Source organism: Bidens hawaiensis, unplaced genomic scaffold (genome assembly GCF_021521415.1).
Source record: "Bidens hawaiensis isolate Kalapana, Puna unplaced genomic scaffold, B.hawaiensis_p1.1 tig00012141_1, whole genome shotgun sequence".
Lineage (NCBI taxonomy): Eukaryota > Viridiplantae > Streptophyta > Magnoliopsida > Asterales > Asteraceae > Bidens > Bidens hawaiensis.
This window is the reverse complement of record NW_027491978.1, coordinates 389,703-414,113: the sequence shown is the minus strand read 5'-3', so window position 1 is coordinate 414,113 and position 24,411 is coordinate 389,703. Positions and strand designations below refer to the sequence as shown.

The 24,411-nt window shown below is 33.5% G+C and overlaps 2 pseudogenes across 1 annotated transcript; both read right to left on the bottom strand.

The window, feature by feature from the left end:
• Positions 1–2,057: 2,057 nt before the first annotated feature.
• Positions 2,058–4,660, bottom strand: LOC143540139 (putative late blight resistance protein homolog R1B-14; annotated as a pseudogene).
• Positions 4,661–5,682: 1,022 nt separating this feature from the next.
• On the bottom strand, positions 5,683–23,396 carry LOC143540147 (uncharacterized; annotated as a pseudogene). The gene is made up of 13 exons (XR_013136550.1): positions 22,849–23,396; positions 8,821–8,902; positions 8,681–8,737; positions 8,421–8,476; positions 8,114–8,343; positions 7,966–8,049; positions 7,787–7,861; positions 7,486–7,569; positions 7,282–7,371; positions 7,077–7,224; positions 6,937–7,030; positions 6,642–6,745; positions 5,683–6,066 (listed from the first exon to the last, which is right to left on the bottom strand). The product of XR_013136550.1 is annotated as an uncharacterized LOC143540147 (transcript).
• Positions 23,397–24,411: the final 1,015 nt, after the last annotated feature.

Below are 24,411 nucleotides of genomic sequence, written 5' to 3'. Positions count from 1 at the left end.
CCGCATTTTATACAATAACTGAATTATTTTTTTACCGTATTTCATATAATAATTTTATTTTTGAAATTGGTGTTGGATCGATATCATTATTTTTTCTTGGAATCTTCGTTTAAAAAGATTGATAATAAGATTTTGTCGTTTCATCTTCCAAGCTCCCTAATTTTCGAATAAACAAAATTTAAACTATAACTCATAATCAATTTCAATTTACATATAAACCCTAAATCCTAATCAATTCCAACTTACATTATTCAAATATCCAATAAACCATAATCAATCATTCAAATATTCAATTGCCCATGAGCAATTCCAAATTAACAATTTATATAAACAAATTAAACAATTACAATTTTAGATAAAATTAGAAGAATGCCTAAATTGAACAAATATAAGTCGAACCGTGGAAGAGGGACTAAGAAATCACCGACCGTTGGCTACTCGGTTGCAGCATGGAGGTCCGGTGATCGGAGGATGGCAGCAAGGGGTCGAGGCGGCGTGGGATGGACAGTGGCTGAATGAAACTTCGCTTTGTTGAATGTTGATGTCTGGTATAAACCAAACATCCCAGCATAAGGGAACAACAACGAACAATTGTTTTATATGGTTTGGGCTTTAATTTTGTTGGGCTTTAAACTTTAGTTGGACTTTAATTAGTTTTAGTTTTTAATTTGGTTGAGTTTTTAACAAAAATGGGTAACGTTATATATTTTCATGGGCAGCGAAATACAAAAACCACAAAAAAAAAAACTATTGACGAAAAGTTAATGGGTAGTAGAGGCTACCCTACATATTATAATGTTAATTCTTGTAAAACTCGAAAACTTTTACCAAATTGTGTGATGACCATCCTGCCGCTACATCAACAATTAACAACCCATGATCTTCATGGACTTCCATTAATAAAATGGCCTCATTAGGTTGAATTGACAATGTGTACACCACAAACAGGTCAACTTTGACCAAAAGTCAAATATGACCGGAATAAAGAGTTGACCCAGAAAAGTTAACCAGTGCCGCTAAAGAACAAGCCTCAGCTGTTTGCATAATAAGAGACAAACATGAGATAACTTAACCAGTGGTGATTGTTCAGACAATATATATGATGAATGATTGTTAGCGCGTAATAAAATTACAGTTTTAAATCAAATACAATTTTTAGCACCAAATAAAACAGCATGCATTGAAATGGTTAAAAAGCATCACCAAATAAAACAGCATGCCACAACAGAATATGGTTAAAAAGCAGCAACATTACCAAAGTTTGCCACATGCTTTAAAATTTGAAAATTATATATACAACGGTTTCTAATTAATGTCCAGTTTGAGTTGAGTTGACCCGCAAGCATACCATTAAAATAATGATCTTAATACCATTTGACGTGTTTTCTTTTTAACTTCAGTTTTTCTTTTTTTTTTTACCCATCTTCCATAATACTCTCAAATATGATTAGAAGTAATCATATTTCATGTTTAGAACACAAAAAATCTAATACTTTTCTAACAAACAATCACATAAATGATATTATCAATATTATGACCCGACCCGTTTTGATCAGTATCAACCTGGCCCATCTTCCCACTTCTATTAAAAGGAACTTACTACTCAACATAGATATATATAAACATCTGGCCCGTCCCGTACATAAAATAAACAAAAGAACGTTAACAATCTATTATAATAAGTTGTGAACTCACACAACTAACCTCCAACATCAGGATCAAATGTGCTGTTCAGCGATAAATAATATCTCCAGATGGTAGGCCCATGCCGTTAGTGGTTGGGATGCGCAGTGATCCACACCACGGTATATAAAATATTAAGCATTATGATCATGGTATATGCAGCAGATATGATTAAGAAAACAACCTTATTAAGATCTTTGACATTGAATATGAAAATATACAAGTTTGATTTATGGACTCACATTCTACAAATTTACGTTAATTGGAATACTCAATGACAGTTATATACAAAATTATGGAGTCCAACGGCTAACTGTGCTGTTCATCATCTAATTTACTGTTCACTGTCAGATTACAGAGTCAGATTAAAATCTTTATAATGGGACGACGCGAATCTTTAGGTCGTAGTTTCCCATATCTTGTTGGTCTTGTTGAATTCTTCTAACACATTCACCCACAGAATGCTTACAGTACTTGATTTTAATAATCTCAAGTGTTGGTATGTCCCCAATTTCAAGGGGGATCTCTACCAGATCGTGGCAGTAGAAAATTTCTAATTGTTTGAGACACGGGAAGCTTGCGCAATAGGCTTCCCAGTGTTTGATATCTAACTCGCAAAGTCTTAAGAATTTTAGCTGTGAAAACTCCTGACCATCTGTGTTCCAGCAGCTTCCCTCAAACGCATTGTTTCTTAGTTTTAGAACCTGGAGATTAGGTAAGGACTGAACGATTGACATATCACCCCACGGTAGATTGCACCCAACTAGTTTAAGTGTTTTCAGTGTCGCTGGAACGTAATGCGGTTCGTTCCATCATGCACGGGAGAACGCCACAAACTGAGCCTTTCAAGGTAGATGAAAGATTGGAAGTCATTGTGCTTATAGCTTTTATTAATGCATGAAAGTGTCTTGATGCACGGAAAATACTTTGGGAAATTACGCGCATCATCATCCCACAACAACAAAGGTGAAATAGTTTGCAAATTCATTGGTTTTTCAATGGAACCTAGAACAATGTGCTGATCCTGGCACAACAAATGCCTCAAATTTACCAAGTCTGATATGTTACTCGGCAGATCAACACCGGAATCACTTGAACTGTAAATGAGGGTTTGAAGGTTCCATAAATTGCATATTGCAGATGGGAAATCATCTGATGCATTCCAAATTGCAAGATACCTCAAGTGAACTAGCAACTCGATGCCCTTGGGAAAATCCCATAATTGAAAGCTTTGTATATCTAACACCCTGAGTAGCACAAAGGAACGGATGTACTTTGCAATGTCATCAATCAAGGATGGGATATAACTAAAGCACAATACGGATCGACGGTTTTGGGTGGACGGATGACTTAGGTCTGGATCATATGTGTTAATGAACATACGAACTGGCTTATATGGTGGTGTGATGGCATTCGAGGACAATATTAGCTTTCTCTTTCAAGGATGAATCGTTCTTCCTTGGCTTTTTTCAGGCATAGCTCCCTCACAAGATCATGCACTTTAAAAGCTTTGACACTTCCATTTGACTTCTTTCTTTCTGCTACAATTACAAGATTTCTGTCGGTTAGATCCATAAGGTAACCCTCTGCGGTATCCTCCAAGCTTTTATCTCCGTCTTCTTGAATAAACCCCTCAGCCACCCACAACTGGATCAACCTTTGTACTTGGAACTTGTGGTCTTTCGGGAAGCCACCAAGGTAAAGAAAGCACTCTCTCAAGTGAAGAGGAAGATGACTGTAACTTAAACCTAATGTTTCCAAACATCCATTCTCCCCACCAACGATGTATGAACCGGTCCTCTCAGCAATTTCCACGCAAAACTTTTCACTCCATGCTTCTTTTGCTAAGAGCCCTGCAATGACAACCACCACAAGTGGTAATCCTTGGCAATTCTCTACTATTTGCATTCCAGGTTTGATTGACCATTCAGGGAACTCATTCCCATGAAACACCTTCCGACACAACAGCTCCCAACCTTTCTCTTCGTTTAAATATCCCAAGTGATGAATGAGTCCGTCTGAACTTGCATGCATAGCAACTTCAGTTACGCGACTGGTGAGCAGAATTCAAATTCCTTTGTTTTCATGGGGGAAAAATAATTTCAGGTTACCCCATGTTTCTGTGTGCCAAATATCATCAATTACAATTAAATATCTATTACCCATTAGGTTTTTATGCACCAATTCACAAAGTTGCGAGTCACTATACTTTTCATAGAATTCACAAGCATTTTCACAGAGTTGAGACTCACCGGCCTTTTTAAAGTCTAGGCTTACACCAATGGATTCTAGAATCTGAGTCAACGCAGCTCGCTTATCATATGTTTGAGAACCATTGACCCACACACGGACATCAAAATAATACTTAACATAATCATCACTAAATACTTTGGTTGCGAGTGTAGTCTTGCCTATTCCACCCATACCAACAGTAGAGACAACATCTACCTTCTTTGGATAATCCGCAACAAGTTTATCTATTATCAGCTTTGCCTCACAACCAAGCCCCACCACGATCTCATCCAATAATTTTTTCGATCCTGAGGTGATGGGAGTTTTAGCAGGAGAATATTGATTATCTGTTCTTTCGGATGAATTCATCTTCATGCTATCGGTTCTCATACTCATGAATTCCACCTGGATAGACTTGAATGCTCTCCTAACGTCATCAAGATTAAATGCATTCCGAATGTGAACACCGGACAGAAACATATCAACGATATACTGCGCCTCTTCTGCTTCGTCTTCGAATCTTTTCTTAAGATCATTAACCTTTTCAAGGTGGTCTTGATGTTGTTGGTGGATGACATGATACCAATGGTTTGAATCATAGAGTCAAGCTCATCATAGAGAAGCTGGAAGTGAGGCCTCTGAGATATAATAATTTCAGGGTGCTGACTGTTGATGAATGGAATATATTGTCGTTGCAGCTAATGAGCTGCTTCAACTTCTCCATCAACATCTGGATAATACCCATGAGAGATCTGGATTGATTGTGGAAATGAGAATAGAATAATTTGCTTTACTTGCTTTTTCAAAAGGTGATACAACAAACAAAGTGGAAGAGTGAGTGGAGAAAGAAAGAAATTTTTTTGAATTTTAAATGCATATATACCCACATTCACATATACAAATGTTTATACATTCAATTCTAGATAACGAAGCAGATAAATGCATGGTAGTAACTGCTTTACTTGAAGGCTTTAAACTTTACAAAAAATCAACCTAACTAACTTGGGCATTACAAGCCTTGTGTGTGATTTTCAAGTCTGAATTTCATATAACATTCTCATACAAAATAACATGAAATTCTGTAAATTGTGGTTTATTATTGAAAATAATGATTTTCATTAACTAATGAGAACTATGATTCTTACTTTAAAAATTTGATTGTAAATTGCACACAAAATCCTTTTCTAATCTACCATGACAAGATAGATTTTTGATGCATGCTGCTATCTAGAACAATATTGCGTCTTAGGGTGGTGGGAGTGTCCTTCCCATCATCTCCTCCATCCCTAAAGTCGATGGGTATGGATCAGTGGGGGTCACCCACTGATCTGACGTGGCACCCCCTCCCTCGCATGAGACCCTTTGAACGCCACCCACCTCATCATCATTTCATTACTGTCACTCACCATGCTCACGCTCCTCATTTGGAGAGACAATAACAAAAATGCTTTTCTTTTTCTGTCTCTTTTAATTATTTATGTTATTAAATAATATAACAACAAACAATGATGGAGAATGAGAGGAATGAACCATAACACGAGTTGAGGGATGGAGTTGAATAATGGATGAAAAGTTAACAGGACACAAACGTGACAAATGAGAGGGAATGGCTCAAATGAGCAACGTCATTCAACAATGGAAATGCCCATCATTCACCCCAATTCATCATTCAACCATTAAATTGTAGAGAGAGAGCGGAACATGAATGACCGCCACCCCGTTCGTTTACCCTTAGGTACCAAAAAAAAAATCACAGTTGGCTTAAGGATGACACAACTGTGTTAAAAAGATAATGCAGAAATTAAAAAACAAATAGTACATAAACCATAATGACAATCTCAGCAGAATATGGTTAAAAAGCAGCATTACGAAATTTTGCTACATGTTTTGAAAATTATACATCCAATAGTTTCTTTAAAACACAAATACCTGCAACTGCTCAGTAAGTATCAAACTTTCTTCTATTACACACTTCAAAGCCCATCTAAAGTACCATAAAAAATATTCTAATATTGTTCAGTTTTAAAAACTCAAACCTAGACAACAACCTCAGCATGATCCTGCAAATTTGGGTTCCCAACAGTTGTGTCCAAGGTTTACAAACATCCCCTAGATGCTGCCGGGAAACTTGGCCTCGTAACTTTGTGGCACCTGTAGGAATAATTTATAAGAAAAATCAGTGGCTGATGTAAGGTGTATAGAATTCGAATATATATAGCAAAAATTCATGTGTGCATGGTGAATTTTTTGTTGATGTTATCATGGTTGTGAAAAAAGAATTCGTTGACTGAATTAAAATCCAGTCTATCTCGGTTGACCTACTCATGAAAACATTTTTAACCGATTCATTTTTTATCCATCCATTGTCACCAACCATATTTTATCTATCGTATTTGACCAGCCTAATTTTTATCTTATCTATTTTGACAGACTCATTTATTATCTATCCATTTTAATCAACCCAAATTTTGCCCCGTACTAAAATTCTTGGATCCCTGAGCATAGCTATGCTCATATTGAATAAATCACTTACCCAAAATATTGCAATGTTTCTATTAATATAAAAATCTTAGCATGCATATTAATGGTTTGGGTACCTTTTAGCTTCACTTTTTGATTTTGCCAATATGACCCGTTCCAAAATCATTTTTTGTCACATTTCTAATCTAAGAGTAGAAAATATTTATTGAAGGGCATTTTAGCCATTTGACTAAATAGAGATATACCATAAATGAGGCGGTGATCATCTTTCCAGCAAACCATCTCCCATGAAGTGCGCGTTGAGCAGCCACTGCAGATTGCGTGCAAATAAACAAGCCCAGCACTATTCCTGTTAATCAAAAGCGTGTAAAACCTTAGAATACGCAAACCATATAATTAATAATAGTAGTAAACCAACAAAACAGCAGCCAAAATGATAGGTCAAACAAGTCGAGTCAGGTGGGGTTGACCCACATAACCTGACCCGCTTTGATCAGTATCAACCCGATCAGCTTGCCACCTTTATAAAGATAAACTTACTTCTCAACATAGATGTGCCTCAGTTGTCCATGTTTTGAGCATTCTGATTGTACATCTTCCTTAATATCTAGATCAAAATCTGTATATAAAATAACTATTACAAAATCATTGCCAGAAAGTAAGATGAGAAATTGCAAAACTAACCTCTAACTCAGGATCAAACATGTTGTTCAACAATAAACATTCACTAGGGACACCGATGCTTTCTATTGATGGAACAGTGACAGGTGGCACAGGCATTGATGCAATGGCAGGAACTCCAGATGGTAGGCCAGTGATCCAACACCACTATAATAAAAACATTAAACATATTACAATAATAATATATGATTAAGAAAACAACACTAAAGAGTTAAGTTTCATGTTGCACCTTGTTGTGGTTCCACTACGATCTAACTTCTGGATGAGAAGTGCCCGAGAACGTGCATTTAGAGCCTGAAAATACATAGATAAAAGCAGAAATTATAAGCGCAGAGTTCCATAGCGTTAACGGTTTTTATTAATATTATTATAAAAGTTTGAAAGGACAAAGAACAGTTAGGTACTAACCAAGCCGCCTCCATCGTCATCATCAAAATCTCCAGGATTAACACATGTTTCTTGCATTCCAGGTTGATCAGTAATGGCGGACACCTGTGTATAGTTAGTTATATTTATTACAACATAAATTGCAGTATATCAATACAAAACTATCTTAGAAGTTAAAATCATGTCTCGATATCTCCAAAATAAATCAACCAACAAAAAAAAATATTTTATAGATTCCAAAATATACATCTTAGATATATATGCAACTATTATGCCAAAATGACAGCTCAGCATTTGACTTAGTGAACTCTAAGAATTGTACCTTCATCATTCGACCTGCAATCTCCAGCTGTCCGTTCAAACTTTGTGCAGCCTTGGCATCTTCAAGTCTTGCAAACTTACAAAAAAAAAATGCCCAATCAGTAAGTTTGACCAGAACTGATTGCACTTTAAATAATAATCAGCATGGTAAGGGTAAAAGATATAGTGAACGAAGTTCACCTGAATAAAACCAAAACCTTTACAATTCCCGGTCTCATCAGTAGGTAACTGCACCAGCTCTACAGTCCCAAATGATTCAAATACCTGAACAGAAGTTGAATATTAGTAAAAAGAAAACTGTAATAGTATATTATTAATATTTACAAACCTGACGAAGTTGATCTTCCTTCATATTGTAATGCAGATTGCCAACATACAACTTTCTTGCACCGCCAGTTGCGCCTGCAACACCTGCGGCTCCACCAGCGGTTGCAGTAGACTGTACAAGGTTTTTTTTCAGCTTCTGATGGTTTGACCATCACAGGATGACCAAGCAGAGGTTGACCCGAGAGTGCTATTGCCATAGGGACAGACATTGCATCATAAAATTCAATATACCTGAAAGTGTTTAGGTTAGAACATGTACCAATGAACTTATGCAAGCTATTTGATTATCATAAAGCGGAAAAACATACCCGACTCCTTTTGAGCGTCTTGAGTTACGGTCCATAATAAGACGCACATCTCGAACCTGAAATCATAAACGAGTATATCAGCAACGATTATAAAAAGAACAAGAACCCAACATGCATCATGAGTTCTTGTTTACATAAATCCACAAAATGAAAAACCAAGTTTTTAACAATGTTAAACTGAGATTGCATCAATTTCATAAACAAACCCAAATCAAGTACAAAACGAAACACAAAGAAGGAAATAGATATATAGAACTAACCTTGCGAGCCCTTGAGAAGAACCCATAAACATCTCTTTCATCGGCTTTTAGAGATATCTGTGTATCTTATAAGAATGTGAAATTAGCAACATAACAGTTGATGAAACAAAAAACCTGTTAACAGAAGCATGTTTTATTGCCTGATACGCAAAGACTGTACGTTGATCTCGTTCTGGATCAACCTCTGGCTCTACAGGTCCTTCCTTCTTGTCTTTATATCGCCTGCAAAATACAGCATTTTAATTATAAACCCACAGATTAAGTTCTTCAGAAAAACAAGTACTAAAGTTTAAGGAGTGAAATTGCAGCTGCTGAAGTTAAAAGAACCAACCTGGAGAACAAAGTAACAATTACAATAACGGCAAAGATATCACTCAAACTATGTATTATCCAAATTTAGGCGACAATGAAGAATATTTGTGTACCTTTCCTAATAAACCTAAGCATACTTGATCATCAGTTGATATTATTGTCAGAATGACGTAATCTAACTATACTATTAAACCAAAAGAGTTTAAGTCAACTTGGCATATTCCTATTGCTTGTTTCTTAAAGTTTTCATATATATCTAGCACTTCTCTATTTTCCATATGAATAAAATAAATCAAAAATAAATTAAAATTATATACAATCAATTCTATTTAATATCTTAAATGATTCAAATGCATTTTATAATTATTAATATCAATTTATATTATTTATATTATTCTGTATACACCAGTCATAGTTTAACGTAGAAACCCAAATCAATTATCTCCTCTTTCACGCCTCCATCATCTTCCACGGATCTCTACCTTTAATTCATCTATCCGGCAAATTCACCGTCTACCATCGATGAAGCTGTTCACCAGCCGAACGTTTTATCCACAGCATATCAGCCTATCTCTGACTATCTTCACAATCCATCAACGTTACTACCGGTCAATTAAATCATCAGGTTTTTTTTTTGTATTTTGATTCAATTGAAACTATATTCTTTTTTTCTTTTTGATTTCATACCGTTCAACGTTACTACGGATTTAATTTTACTAAAATTGGTTTTAATTATAGATTTATGAAATTTGACCCATTGACTAATTAAAAATATAACCATTGGAGTATAAATTGAGATTTGTAATCAATTTGTGTATATTAGGAAAAAAATCAACCATTATATTGAGGATTACTTTAGTTACGGAATTAAATTACTAACTTATTTTTGCACAACTTATATCAATTACTTGATTATTCAATTTCTTATTAATTATATTATGTTGACTATTTTTATAAATTTCAACCATATGATTAGGGATTTTAATTATCATAATTTATTATATTTTAGATATACGGTAATTGATAATCAATTTTAGATATATGGAATTATAAACATTGATGATTAATTATATTCATGATAATAATTACATTAGTAACTTATTTTTCTACATTAATAGTTTAATGTTGTATGTTGAAATATGAAGTAGATTTAAAGATATCAATTTTAATTATGTTGTCTTTATAATATAATTTAACAAGATTACATTCAAGTATTTCTAATTTTGAAAATCCCCCCTAATGCAACCGACATATATTCATCCATAATTTTAGATAATTCAAAATCTCTAATTTTATGTTTTTAATTAATTACATTAATGACTTCCATCTTTATGTAATTCTCTAAAATTTGAATCTTTTACTACTTGTGTATAAATAGTATGAATTTCACACAAGAATTCTTACACTATCACACCATATTTAGCAAAATCGAATGTGTTTGTTTATAAGGTTTATATTTCTGGTCGTGCTTTTGTTTTTTTAGTTGTTCGGTTCAAAGTATAATTGTTCAAAATTAATAGTTGCTTATTTTTAATTTTTCACCACCAGAAATATGGAGCCAACAAACACTACAATGTTGAAACCAATTGGATGTGCTTAACAACGATTGTGTCCTCAAAGTTCGTATTTTGAAACTAGAGCATCTCAAGGACAATAACATGCCCGGAGAAGATTGGTCGATAAAGATGATTTTGCAAGACGAATTGGTATTGTTACATAAAAATAAATAGTTTACCATAATTCGGATTTTTACTTTTATTCCAAATTACACATTCATTAATTTTAGTATATTATTCACACAATGTTGTACTAACTATTGGATGGTGGATGTTTTTATGTTTATTGGTTATGTTGTACTAAATATTTGAATTATGTGAACAAATGTAAACCTTACCGGAAAACGCTATAACCTTTCCGGTAAGGTTTACATTTGTTCACATAATTCAAATATTTCATAATTGGTAATTTGTTTATTATGTGAGATTAATATTAATATTTAATTTTATCATTTCAGATTATTGTCCCTAACTTGATATAATGGACTGAGAATTTGTTGACAAAATGTCTTATTTTTTTTTAATGTTAATGTATATTTTTGTTATTATTCATGTATTTATTTAATTTTCACAATTCATGTAATTTAATTGATTATTATATAATCCGGAAATGAAATTTAATTGATCATTCTATAAGACATTAAATTAGTTATAGTAAGATAATCAACCTTATATTGTTGTTGGTCAAATTCCAATTAAATCACTAATGTCAACGCAATTTAAAACATTATTACATTTTTCTAATATTATTGTTTTTAACATTTTAAAATAATACACATTTAATATGACATTTTAGAAACCGATTTTCACCATTCAAATTCGGATTTTCACTATTTATATGAAGTTTACAAAAATGTGTTATATAGTTTGACTTTCACCGGTTATTCAAAAACTGAAATTTAACGAATTTGACCATTTCATAAGTTTTCAATATTAATGCCTTAATAAAAAAATATTTTTAATAACCATTTTTAAATATATCAAGTTATTATTATTTTAATGTCAATTTCAACTAAATCTATTAATATATTTATTCCTACACATCAAAAATAAAATGTTAAATAAAATGTACATTTATTTAATTCGGTTTATATATAATACCTTTAATATGTGGTTAATATTCATAAGATATTTAAACCCTTATTTCTATTTAATTCGGATTTGACTCAATTTGGCCATTTATATTGAATAGGTTTAAATAACAATTACATATTAAAACATAATTCTCATTCCTAATTTAACTAATTTTTTTCAACCCTTTTTAATTCTTTGAATACCATCCATAATTATAAACCCATTTCATAATTATTCAATATTCATGCTTTAAATATAGAAAATATTAGTTTCTTCTAAACATTTCAAGTTATTATAAATTTAATGTCAATTTCAACTAAATCCCTTAAGTGATTAATACAAAAATATTTATTTAAACCATTTTAAAATTCAAAATCTTGACCACTTATATGAAGCTTACAAAAATAGGTTATACAGTTGGACTTTGACTATATTTTCACAAACCGAATTTTAAAAGGTTAATCATTTGACTGATTTGACTATTTTTATTAATATGATTTGACTTTATTTTTGGTAAATTTGGACATTATTATAATTTTAATAATAATAATTTATATTCATTTCTATTTATATGAATTTTTTTTTAAAAAAAGTTAAATAATTTATACTATATAATCAATACATTTGTTCTCATCAATTTATATATTGATGTAAACTTATATGTATCTAAACGATTTTCAAATTCGAATTCTCAACATTTATATGAAGTTTACAAAAATATGTTATACGGTAGAACTTTGACTATATTTTAAAAACCGAATTTGAATAAATGATTTAAATATTTGTTTTTTAGATGTTATTAATACCACTTTAATTCTTATTCACTAAGAGGTTATTTTAAATGTTTGTTTTTTAGTTTTCGTTTAACACTTTTTGACGTTTATATCTTAATTTTTTCTTAATATTCATAACACATTTAAACCTGATTAAATATGAAATTTGACCAATTAGCAACAAACTTTTAAAGCTTTCTATAGTCTTCAAACTCAACAAACCTTTTCATTTTCTTATAGTTGACCATTTTTTTAATTATGCCTAAATGTTAAAATTAATGTTTAAAATAAACACATCATTTTATTATTTCAAAAATAATAAAACTTCTCATATTTTTGGAAAGTTGACTAATAAACCAATTTAATTTTAAAGTTTTTATAATTATGTCGAAATTATCTATTACAATACAACCGTACTAAATATTTTTTTAGGAAATTTACTAATTTTTTTTATTCATAAAAGTGAACCATAGCTTTAGATTTAATAGATCTAACTATAAAGACATCGAATGTCTCCTATACAAAAGTAAAAATAATTTTTTTTATAATAATTTGTATATTTATTGATTACAGTTTTATATAATTATATGTTTTTGTTCATATACAAAGCATGCGTGCATGCTTTAACTTCATTCAAAATTTTATTAACAAATACTATAATTAAGATTTGTCAAATTCTAACAATATAACCTAATTGTAGTAGTATCCCAATATCAACATACATTATTTGACCAATTCTCAATGACATCTAAAAGATTTTTATGATTTCCAATCACAGAAAAGCTTTCATTTTTTTATAGACCAGTTTATAATTATGTTTAAATGTCAAGATGCATACCTAAAATAAACCACACATATTTTTGATAACCATTTTATAATCACAATTCATTGTCTCTTATTTTTTTCTTAATATTCATAACACATTTAAACCTGATTAAATACGGAATTTGACCAATTAGCAACAAACTTTTAAATCTTTCTATACTCTTCAAACTCAACAAACCTTTTCATTTTCTTATAGTTGACCATTTTTTTAATTATGCCTAAATGTTAAATTTAATGTTTAAAATAAACACACTATTTTATTATTTCAAAAATAATAAAACTTGTCATATTTTTTGGAAGTTGACTAATAAAACAATTTAATTTTAAAATTTTTATAATTATGTCGAAATTATCTATTACAATACAACTGTACTAAATATTTTTTTTAGGAAATTTACTAATTTTTTTTATTCATAAAAGTGAACCATAGCTTTAGATTTAATAGATCTAACTATAAAGACATTGAATGTCTCCTATACAAAAGTAAAAATAAAATTTTTTTATAATAATTTGTATATTTATTGATTACAGTTTTATATAATTATATGTTTTTGTTCATACACAAAGCATGCGTGCATTTTTTAACTTCATTCAAAATTTTATTAACAAATACTATAATTAAGATTTGTCAAATTCTAACAATATAACCTAATTGTAGTAGTATCCCAATATCAACATACATTATTTGACCAATTCTTAATGACATCTAAAAGATTTTTATGATTTCCAATCACAAAAAAGTTTTCATTTTTTTTATTTGACCAGTTTATAATTATGTTTAAATGTCAAGATGCATGCCTAAAATAAACCACACATATTTTCGATAACCATTTTATAATCACAGCTCATTGTCTCTTAATTTTTTCTTAATATTCATAACACATTTAAACCTGATTAAATACGGAATTTGACCAATTAGCAACAAACTTTTAAAGCTTTCTATACTCTTCAAACTCAACAAACCTTTTCATTTTCTTATAGTTGACCATTTTTTTAATTATGCCTAAATGTTAAAATTAATTTTTAAAATAAACACACCATTTTATTATTTCAAAAATAATAAAACTTTTCATATTTTTTGGAAGTTACTAATAAACCAATCATTTATATATTTATTTATTTCTGTTTCTAAACCCTAATCTTAGATATTCAACATGATTGATTATTTATGCTAAATAATCATCATTTTTAATTTTAATGATACATTCCAATCATTTATATATTTATTTATTTCTGTTTTTAAGAATCGAATTTGACAACTCTTTTGTAGTTTTTAATAGTTTCCGATCTTAACAAAGTTTCCATGTTTTATATTTGAACAATTTTTAATTACGCATAAATGTCAAGATTATTGTATACAATTGAAAAAAGAATTATATAATGAAATTAATTTTAAATAAAGTAATGATGTTAACGAGTTTGAAACATAATTTACTGCAGATTGCAGTCACTTTAATAAAATTTTAGTTAAGTAATGACTTCTATTTAATAAAATTAAAATTTAACAGTTTAAATTTAATTATCTCTATATTATTTTAAATATACTTAATTAGTGAATTAGCAGAATAAAACTTTATTGGTTCGATTTAACTTAATACATTAATTAAAAAGTTTTTCAATCGAAATAAAATAAAAGTTTAATTACAAAAGAATTTATAATAAAATATACATTTATTTATTTATTAATGCTGAAATGAAACTCATAATACCTTAAGACTTTAATTGTATATTTACTTAGGTTGCTATGATTTATTTTGTTTTTAATATTGTGAAGCAAAATGACCTTTTTTTTGTGAAATGTCGAAGAAGTTAATGGTGGGCTAATATGATGATAACATGTTCATGTCTTAGTTTGGCTTTTTAATTTAGGTGTTTAGTAAGTTTGTGTACGTATTAACTTTTTATGTACACAATCTAAATGTTTAATATTTTGGTTATAAACTTATGTTAGTTATGAAATTCTATGATTGTCTATATTTATATGGTTGTTTCTATGTTTTCAACCCATGTGTAGCATGGGCTACTATTATAAATATATATTGGTGAGTTAGATATTTTTATATAAATGAATTTATGATCATCTATGTTGATTCAAGTTAGCCGATAGTCTTCATATCCAGTTGAGTAATTGTGTTATTATTGTTTCATGTGTAATATTTCTAATTTTCATGTTTTTAATATCTTTATGAATACCAAATATAAATAACCTACAATTGTCACCAAAGTTAATAGTACTTGGTTTCCCGGTTTTCTAATTTTTCTGTTTTGTGTATTAAAATCCTTTATTAAGTCAGTAAAATTGCCATCATTTATGCAGCTTTATCAAGAGCGAAGAGTGGTGTTAAAATTCTTATATTAAACAAGGAAGATAAAGTTACAAATAAAGAATAAATATGGTTTATAAGAAAGTGTTTTTAGTAGCTTATGAATTTTACATTTTTACCTTTTGATTATGTTTTCAAAGATTGTAATTTGAATGTTGTTTGGGTTTATCTTTGTATTTCACAATCATTGGTTTTTGTACTAATATTATTTGCAACTTAAAGTATGTTGTCGAACATATAACAACTTATATTGTCTTTTCAAATGACATGTGTTTGTTCGAAAATTCAAATATTTCCACCCATGTCATACACCTAGTAAATCAAAGGGAATAAACCTGCTAGCAATAACCGTCTCATGATTAGACAATTATCCAAAAGTAAAGACAAACATATCCAAAAGCTTGTTTAGATATTACTCACTTGATTCTCCTCTATTCAAGAAAATAAAAGACTGAATAAGCAGATCTAAAGCACCTATGATCAGTTCTAAGGCATAAAAATAAAACGTGTTTGTGAAAAACTAATAATCAATGCTCCAATAAGATATGTGCCACTTGAACAATGTATGATTTTCCATTGAGACACTACCGGTTGTATTAGACCTGAAATCACTATATAACACGTGGCAACAGATATATCCTGTAAGGCTGTAAAAGACAAATGGCTCTTGTAGAAAAATGAACTGATATCCACAACCAAAAGCTTCTGTACTCCCACAACAGCATTTCTGCAACAGATAAGATGTAAAATAAGATGATGCTGGTTTAAAGGTGGAGGATAATGAAAATCATAACATGACATCATCATCATCATCATCATCATCATCATCATCACCCTGCCAAAAGGGCCACCCTCTATCTTCAATTTCAAGCTTTTATTTTGGAATCCAAAATGCCTAAGTGACCTGAATTCCTGAGCCTGAGGATTGCTCTAGCACATATATCTGCGAGTTCCCAGAATCTAGTGTTCAATATTCTATTCTTGAAATTCATAACTCTGAGAAATTAAGAGATCTATGTTATTGCCAAAAAATTAATGTTGCTGCTAGCAAAATACCATCAAGGCTCAAGTAGCTGAGGAATAATACAAATCAGTAAATATAGCTGTTTTTCAATAGGAGAGGAATATCATATATTGCTACTGAATAACTATGACGCACTAGAAGTTGTTAACATTCCTATAATCTGCCATCCGTCAAGTAGACAACATCATAACCTTAAAGAAAATAGACACTCAATTATTATTCTTTACTATCAACTCTTAACTATGACGCATTTGAAATTGTTAGCATTCCTACAAACTCACCGAGAGCTTCATAACATTAAAGAAAATAAACTCAATTAGGATTCTTTACATCAGATAAATTGCAAAGCCAACCGCTCAAGGTTATTCCCATGTAATCTAGCCTACTTGGTGTTAAAATATAGCAGCATCTTTAACTTGGCGCCCTTTTCATCAATGTTGGCCTGGCCTACTCACATAATTAAGTTCTAGGTAATTAAAGACGCAAAGGGCTCGCATGTCATCTAATCGAGAAAAAAGCGCACACCCAGACAAAAAAAGACGCAATAATAAAACATATAATAGGCATAAAAACCTGATAACGTAATACTATTATACATATATAACAAAATCTTTTTAAAATATCTTAAATAAATATTAAGAATAGTTAATATTCTAAAATTTATACATATATATAGGATTAGGTTCAACAACTTTAGAAACTCTTTGCAACCATCATTTTTTGAAATTTTCCTATATATTAATATTATTATTTGAGTGTAGCTGTATCACTTATTATATTTATATCTACAATTACACTTACGAAAATTAGTTTATACACATTACTAAATTTTTTACACGTGTAAATTTGCTATTACTTACACGTGTGTAAACCTGTGATTCATATAAGTAATCAAAAATGTAAATATAATATATAATAAAACTACTCTCAAATAATGTTAATAAATAAAAATATTTTAAAATGGTTGGTTGTTAAGAGTTCTAGATGAAAACAGATAAATTTACATTACGCACAAAAAATTTTGGACGAAAACAGGTAAATTACACTACTGAGCAAAAAAACGAGTAAAACACACCATAAAATAAGTTAGTGTTTTATAGGAAGTGTAAGAAAGCCTAAAAATAAAACACACTACACACCGCGCTTCTTTTTCCATAAAATAAAACACACCGCACATTTTTAACTAGATTTGATCTCAACCTAGATCTAATGGCCCTATCTATTGTTTGAGACTTCTTAGTAAACACTCCCTTCTTACTCCTAACTCCACCCTCTAATAAAATAAAATAAGTAATATATATCTAACTATCTATATAATTGCCTACCATGAAATCCTACGTCACTCTCAAGTTGTTCCCCCCATTTTCTAGAGTCACCAGATTGCTTGATTTCAAAATGGAGGCTTCTCATGCATTTGACCCGAATTCGCGGGTATGGGTTTTACCAAACCCGGATAGTCTGTAAGTGGGTTATAGGATCTCATTTATTTGTGAAACTCTTTCATAATCAAACAATAATTTTTATGGGTCATGGGTCTCACCAAACCAGGATAACCCTTAAACGGGTTATATCTCATTTATTTGTGAAATAACCTCTTAATCATCAAAGATTAATTTCCACAGGTTATAGGTCTTACCAAACCCTAATAGCCCTTAAATGGGTTATAAGATCTCATTTATTGGTAAACACTTTCATCGTTAAACCCTAATTTAATTTATCTCTTTTACATGTTCTCCGTTGTTGGTTTATCATCTCCTTCATCGATTAACTTCCGATACTACCCACCATCGTCAACTACATCAGCGTCCCCTTTTTCATTAGACAAATATTTGTGTTCACGTTTGTTCATTTAAAAAAATCAACATGCCCGTGTTCGTTTATGTTTGTTCGTTAAAAAACTAAAAAACATACACATCTCAATTGAAAAAACCCAAATGCTAAAAAATATAATAACAAACTAATATATGTGTATTAAATTAAAAAAAAACTACGTTAAAAAATAAAATAAATCATCATAAAATAGCAAACGATTAAAAACAAAAACTTAAATAAACTTCCGTAACACGGGAGGATCAAACTAGTATATATATATATACATTGAAGATAACCATTTGAGCTACAAATCTATCTTTTAAAACAGTTTTATTGAACTTGAAAAAAGATTATTGGGCCAGCCCAATCCACAAGTAAACCTTAAAAGGTGAATATTAGAGCTTCTACTTTTTGCTGCCTATCAGCAGACCCTCTAGTCCAGACTCTAAATTTACTTTGCTGTCATCCCCATCTGCTTAACCTTCGGTTCTCTCCTCTCCATTAGTCTTCTGCTCTTCCAAGAATCAAATCTTTTAAACCATGTTCCTCTCTATCTCCTCTACCTTCAGATTATTACAAATAAGTGCAGACCCAACGGTTAAAACGGGAAATGAAAAAAGAGAGAGAGAAACTATGGGACTCCAATCGCTCGCCAGAAGCCATGCATGTCTGAGACGCTTTGACTCGCCTCGCCCGAGCACCTAGACACACAACTTGTGTGCTTTTGACTACATAGACCCTCGGTGCTTTCTGTAGGGGTATGGTACTAAACCCGGTTTTACGACCCTAAATTTATTATGTTTGGCTTATTTTATTATATGGACTAATACAATGTTATTGGGCTGAGGGGGTTTTGTGGAGGTAACCCTAACTGGGCTAGGCCCATTAGGGTATCATGATGGTGGCCATGAGACTCTCTATATAAGGAGGTCTCCACCTCCTTACTAAAGGGGTGATGCTCAATAAGAGCCACCACCACTTTTTTGTGTCTGTAAACAAGAGATCTTTGAGATTTCTTAGCAGTCACCTCCACACCCCCGAAAAACCATTGCAGGTCTCAAGCAACCGGAGAAGAAGATCAAGACGTGGTTCGTTCATCTCGAAAATCCGTGGAAACATCGTCATGGATCAGGTCAGATTCATTTCATGCTTCGACATTGGCGCCATCCGTGGGACGGCAACGAACTACCCTTCGATCTTCATCTCGGCTGTCAGATCTCTCCCAGGAAAAACCCAGATCTGGAAGTTTACAGAAAAAGACTTCAAGGCTTGTTCTATTAAAGCTCAAAAAGATCCATAGATCTAAAGGAGGCTTCCAGATCTGTGCAAAAAGAAACTGCCTGATTCGAATGATCAGGTCTCCGGATCTGTGATGGTTTTAAATCTGCTCCGAGCTTCAGATCTATCTAGATCTGATTTACAGATCTAGATCTAGATTACAGACCTGGATTTTAGGTTTAAAGTTGCAGATCTGACTCTAAAATTGCAGATCCAAAAATTACCAGACTTCCGCCGCCATGTACGCGCGCCCGCGGATTCTCACTCCGCAGCCGTGCATGCGCCGCCGCGGAAACCACCATGTGGGTTTTGCGCAAGAGACCTCCGCCATGCACGCGCACTCACGAGTCACCACTCCATCGCCGTGCATGCGCGCATCAGGCCTCGCGCCAAACTTAAAGGTTGGGAGTCCTCATAATATCCCACATGGCTACGCGCCAAACTTAAAGGTTGGGAGTCCTCATAATATCCCACATGGCTACGCGCCAAACTTAAAGGTTGGGATTCCTCATAATATCCCACATGGCTACGCGCCAAACTTAAAGGTTGGGAATCCTCATAATATCCCATATGGCTAAGCGCCAAACTTAAAGGTTGGGAATCCTCATAATATCCCACATGGCTACGCGCCAAACTTAAAGGTTGGGAATCCTCATAATATCCCATATGGCTACGCGCCATACTTAAAGGTTGGGAATCCTCATAATATCCCATATGGCTACGCGCCATACTTAAAGGTTGGGAATCCTCATAAACCCATACGGCTTCGCGCCGAATACAAGACCGAACGCGGCTCCGCTCCGTTCAACATGCACACCACCATGATGCTTGAGCGCAGTCGCATATCACATGCTCATGCACCACATATGCTCACGCATCACAGATGCTCACGCATATTACATATGCTTACGCATCACATGCTCTCACATCAGTCTACGCGCACGCGCACGCAACATCTGCGCATGGCGCATGACACAAAGTCTACGCGCACGCGCATGCAACAACTGCGCGTGGCGCGGGACATCAAGTCTACGCGCACGCGCATGCAACATCTGCGCGTGCGCATAACACAAAGCCAGAGCCTATGCGCACGCGCACGCAACATCTGCGCGTGGCGCGGGACATAAAGTCTACGCGCACGCGCAAGCTTTATTATTATTATAGCTCGTAAGCCGCAACTCGCGCAAGCTTTATTTTTCTTATAGTTCGTAAGTCGCCTCACGCGTAAGCTCCATTATTATTACAGCCCGTAAGTCGCCTCACGCGCAAGCTTTATTTTTCTTATAGCTCGTAAGCCGTAACTCGCGCAAGCTCCATTATTATTACAGCCCGTAAGTCGCCTCACGCGCAGGCTTTATTATTATTATAGCTCGTAAGCCGCAACTCGCGCAAGCTTCATTGTTCTTACAGCCCGTAAGTCGCCTCACGCGCAGGCTTTATTATTATTATAGCTCGTAAGCCGCAACTCGCGCAAGCTTCATTATTCTTACAGCCCGTAAGTCGCCTCACACGCAGGCTTTATTATTATTATAGCTCGTAAGCCGCAACTCGCGCAAGCTTTATTTTTCTTATAGCTCGTAAGTCGCCTCACGCGCAAGCTCCATTATTATTACAGCCCGTAAGTCGCCTCACGCGCAGGCTTTATTATTATTATAGCTCGTAAGCCGCAACTCGCGCAAGCTTCATTATTCTTATAGCCCGTAAGTCGCCTCACGCGCAGGCTTTATTATTATTATAGCTCGTAAGCCGCAACTCGCGCAAGCCTTATTATTCTTATAGCTCGTAAGTCGCCTCACGCGCAAGCTTTATTATTCTTATAGCTCGTAAGTCGCCTCACGCGCAAGCTTCATTATTCTTATAGCTCGTAAGTCGCCTCGCGCGCAGTTTTTATTATTCTTATAGATCCGTAAGTCGCCTCGCGCGCAGGCTTTATTATTCTCATAGATCCGTAAGTCGCCTCGCGCGCATGCTTTATTATTCTCATGACTCATAAGCTACCTCGCGCGCAAGTTATGTTACATTATTATCAAGATGCGCGCTCCATCTTTTATCAGGCCTCGCGCCACTATGATGCGTGCTATATCTTATTTATGCCAGGGCACCATCATTATCACAAGGACCGCAACATGTCACCATCATGGGGAAAACCTCCCAAAACTCAGACAATAAAGACAAGGCCGAAGGAAAGGGAAAAAACCGCCCCATGACCTAACACACCTCATAAAGTCCAGCGCTCCACCTAGACGCTTGCGCGCCCAGGAGCAACGCTGGACTTGGGGGGCTTGTAGGGGTATGGTACTAAACCCGGTTTTACGACCCTAAATTTATTATGTTTGGCTTATTTTATTATATGGACTAATACAATGTTATTGGGCTGAGGGGGTTTTGTGGAGGTAACCCTAACTGGGCTAGGCCCATTAGGGTATCATGATGGTGGCCATGAGACTCTCTATATAAGGAGGTCTCCACCTCCTTACTAAAGGGGTGATGCTCAATAAGAGCCACCACCACTTTTTTGTGTCTGTAAACAAGAGATCTTTGAGATTTCTTAGCAGTCACCTCCACACCCCCGAAAAACCATTGCAGGTCTCAAGCAACCGGAGAAGAAGATCAAGACGTGGTTCGTTCATCTCGAAAATCCGTGGAAACATCGTCATGGATCAGGTCAGATTCATTTCATGCTTCGACACTTTCTATTTATCAAAAGCCCAACGAATAGGTATTATGTAACCAACTGATACCTGCATGAAGCTCGGGATGAGCTCAAATGAAACTTAATTGCCTGATTTGAAGGCTACTAAGAGTTAAAATAAAGCAAAAAATCACTCAGATACAATAAATGCATTACAAGATAAATTGACATGTGCCTATTTATTGTCAGGTGCTCACTATAACATTAACAGATACTTCCTACCAGAAAGCTTTTGTCTGTCTAGTGTCTAGCACTCTAGCCATATAAGCATAAAGATTATCCGAAACATTAATTAATCTATACCTTTTCCCTAGAGCTAGACTAGACAATATTACAATGCAGTCCTTGTCAATACAGCTGCATAAAAACTTGACTTTGCACTATTGAGTATAAAGTAACTAGACAATTGAACTAACCAACTTTGGTAGCATAAAATGTGTAGATAACAAGCAACGGCAACAAAGATACGTAGAGTACAGAAAATAAACATGAAAATACCTGCTTTCTCGATCAGATTCTCTAGTTTCCCTTTCTTTTTCCTTCTCTTTTTCCCTGTCACTATCTTTAACCTCTCTATCACGGCTCTTCTCCCTGTCTCGTTCATGTCTCTCTGACCTGCTTCCACTTCGATGTGTCCGATCACGTTCTCTGTCTTTGCCTTTGTCCTTCTCTCTCTCCTCCCTCTCTCTCTCATGATCACGCCTTCCTCTCGCACGATCCCTCTCCCTGTCTCTGTCTCTATCTCTGTCTCTGTCTCTGTTTCTTGTTTCACGGTTACTCCTATGTCTGTCTCTATCACCGTCCTTTGAAGATGAACGGTGGTGAGAGGATCCCCGTTCTTTCTCACGATCATGCAACTCGTCACCAGATTTTGCACGTTTTGATCTTCGATCATCATCGTTCTTATCACTTGTATGTCTAGAGCTGTGCCTGCGTTCTTTGTCTTCTCTTTTAACAGTTTCATCATCTCCATTAGTTTTTTGCTCAGGGTTTTCCACCATTTTCTCTAAGTACTCATATTCATCAAAATCCATTGGACTGTTAGCTAATAGTCTCCAACACTCTTAAAAAATCTTCCTGTTACAATGAAGGTTTTTAAAATCAATCAAGTATCACTTTAAGATGGTTAACTAATCAATTTTGCAAGAAACTAAAGTCGTTTAAATTAACCTCTTTTAAAAAACTTCAACTCTTTGCAACAAACCGTTATCTTAACGGTTAACCCAATTATATATACAGTTATTTTCACAAACGCACCCTGTTCAAAAAGAGCTAATTTGACCTGAACAGTCAACAAAGTTAAATATAGAGCATCGAGAAATCATTCTTGATGAAAATCTTACCAAAAGAGCCTCTCTTTCTCTTTGATGTATAACGATAACGATAACGATAAATTATTTATACCAGGAAAGTAAACATAATCCAACAGTATCAGTTTAACCTACCTAGCATGATTTGAATCCAACACTTAAATTAGATTAAAGCCAACTACTAAATAAAAGCATAGCAAACACATATGAAAACAGAAAACAATCAGATACCACAACATTATTATTATTAATAAAATTCAGATGAAGCGATCTTAAATAAACATGGCATTAATCAACATAGGGCAAAATGCAAGTTTTAGGATTTAGGTGTTACCTGGACCTGGGGGAATGAATGTATTGACTGCGGACTGAAATCAATCTTGGTTGTGGTGGTTGGTTTCGTTTGCTTTGAAATAAGGCTTTTATATTGGGCTTTAGCCCATTTCCCAACATAATAATATTATTAAGGTCTTGTAAACAAGTGGGCACAAAACCAGACCCGGTGTACCCAGCCCACTGATAAAAATAGGTTTTGGTTTCTTAACTGGACTCATAACCGGTTCCATCTCTATCCAGCTAAAACCCGATAAAAACCCAACCTTGTCTAGAAATAGTTTCCACCCAACCTGGTTCTTGACTTTATTGACCAAACCTGTAACCGGTAGTAATACTTTGAAAAAAATTTAATATTAACAAACAAACAAAAAAACAAAACACCTCTAAACCATAGTATTAGAGTTGAAAATCAAAA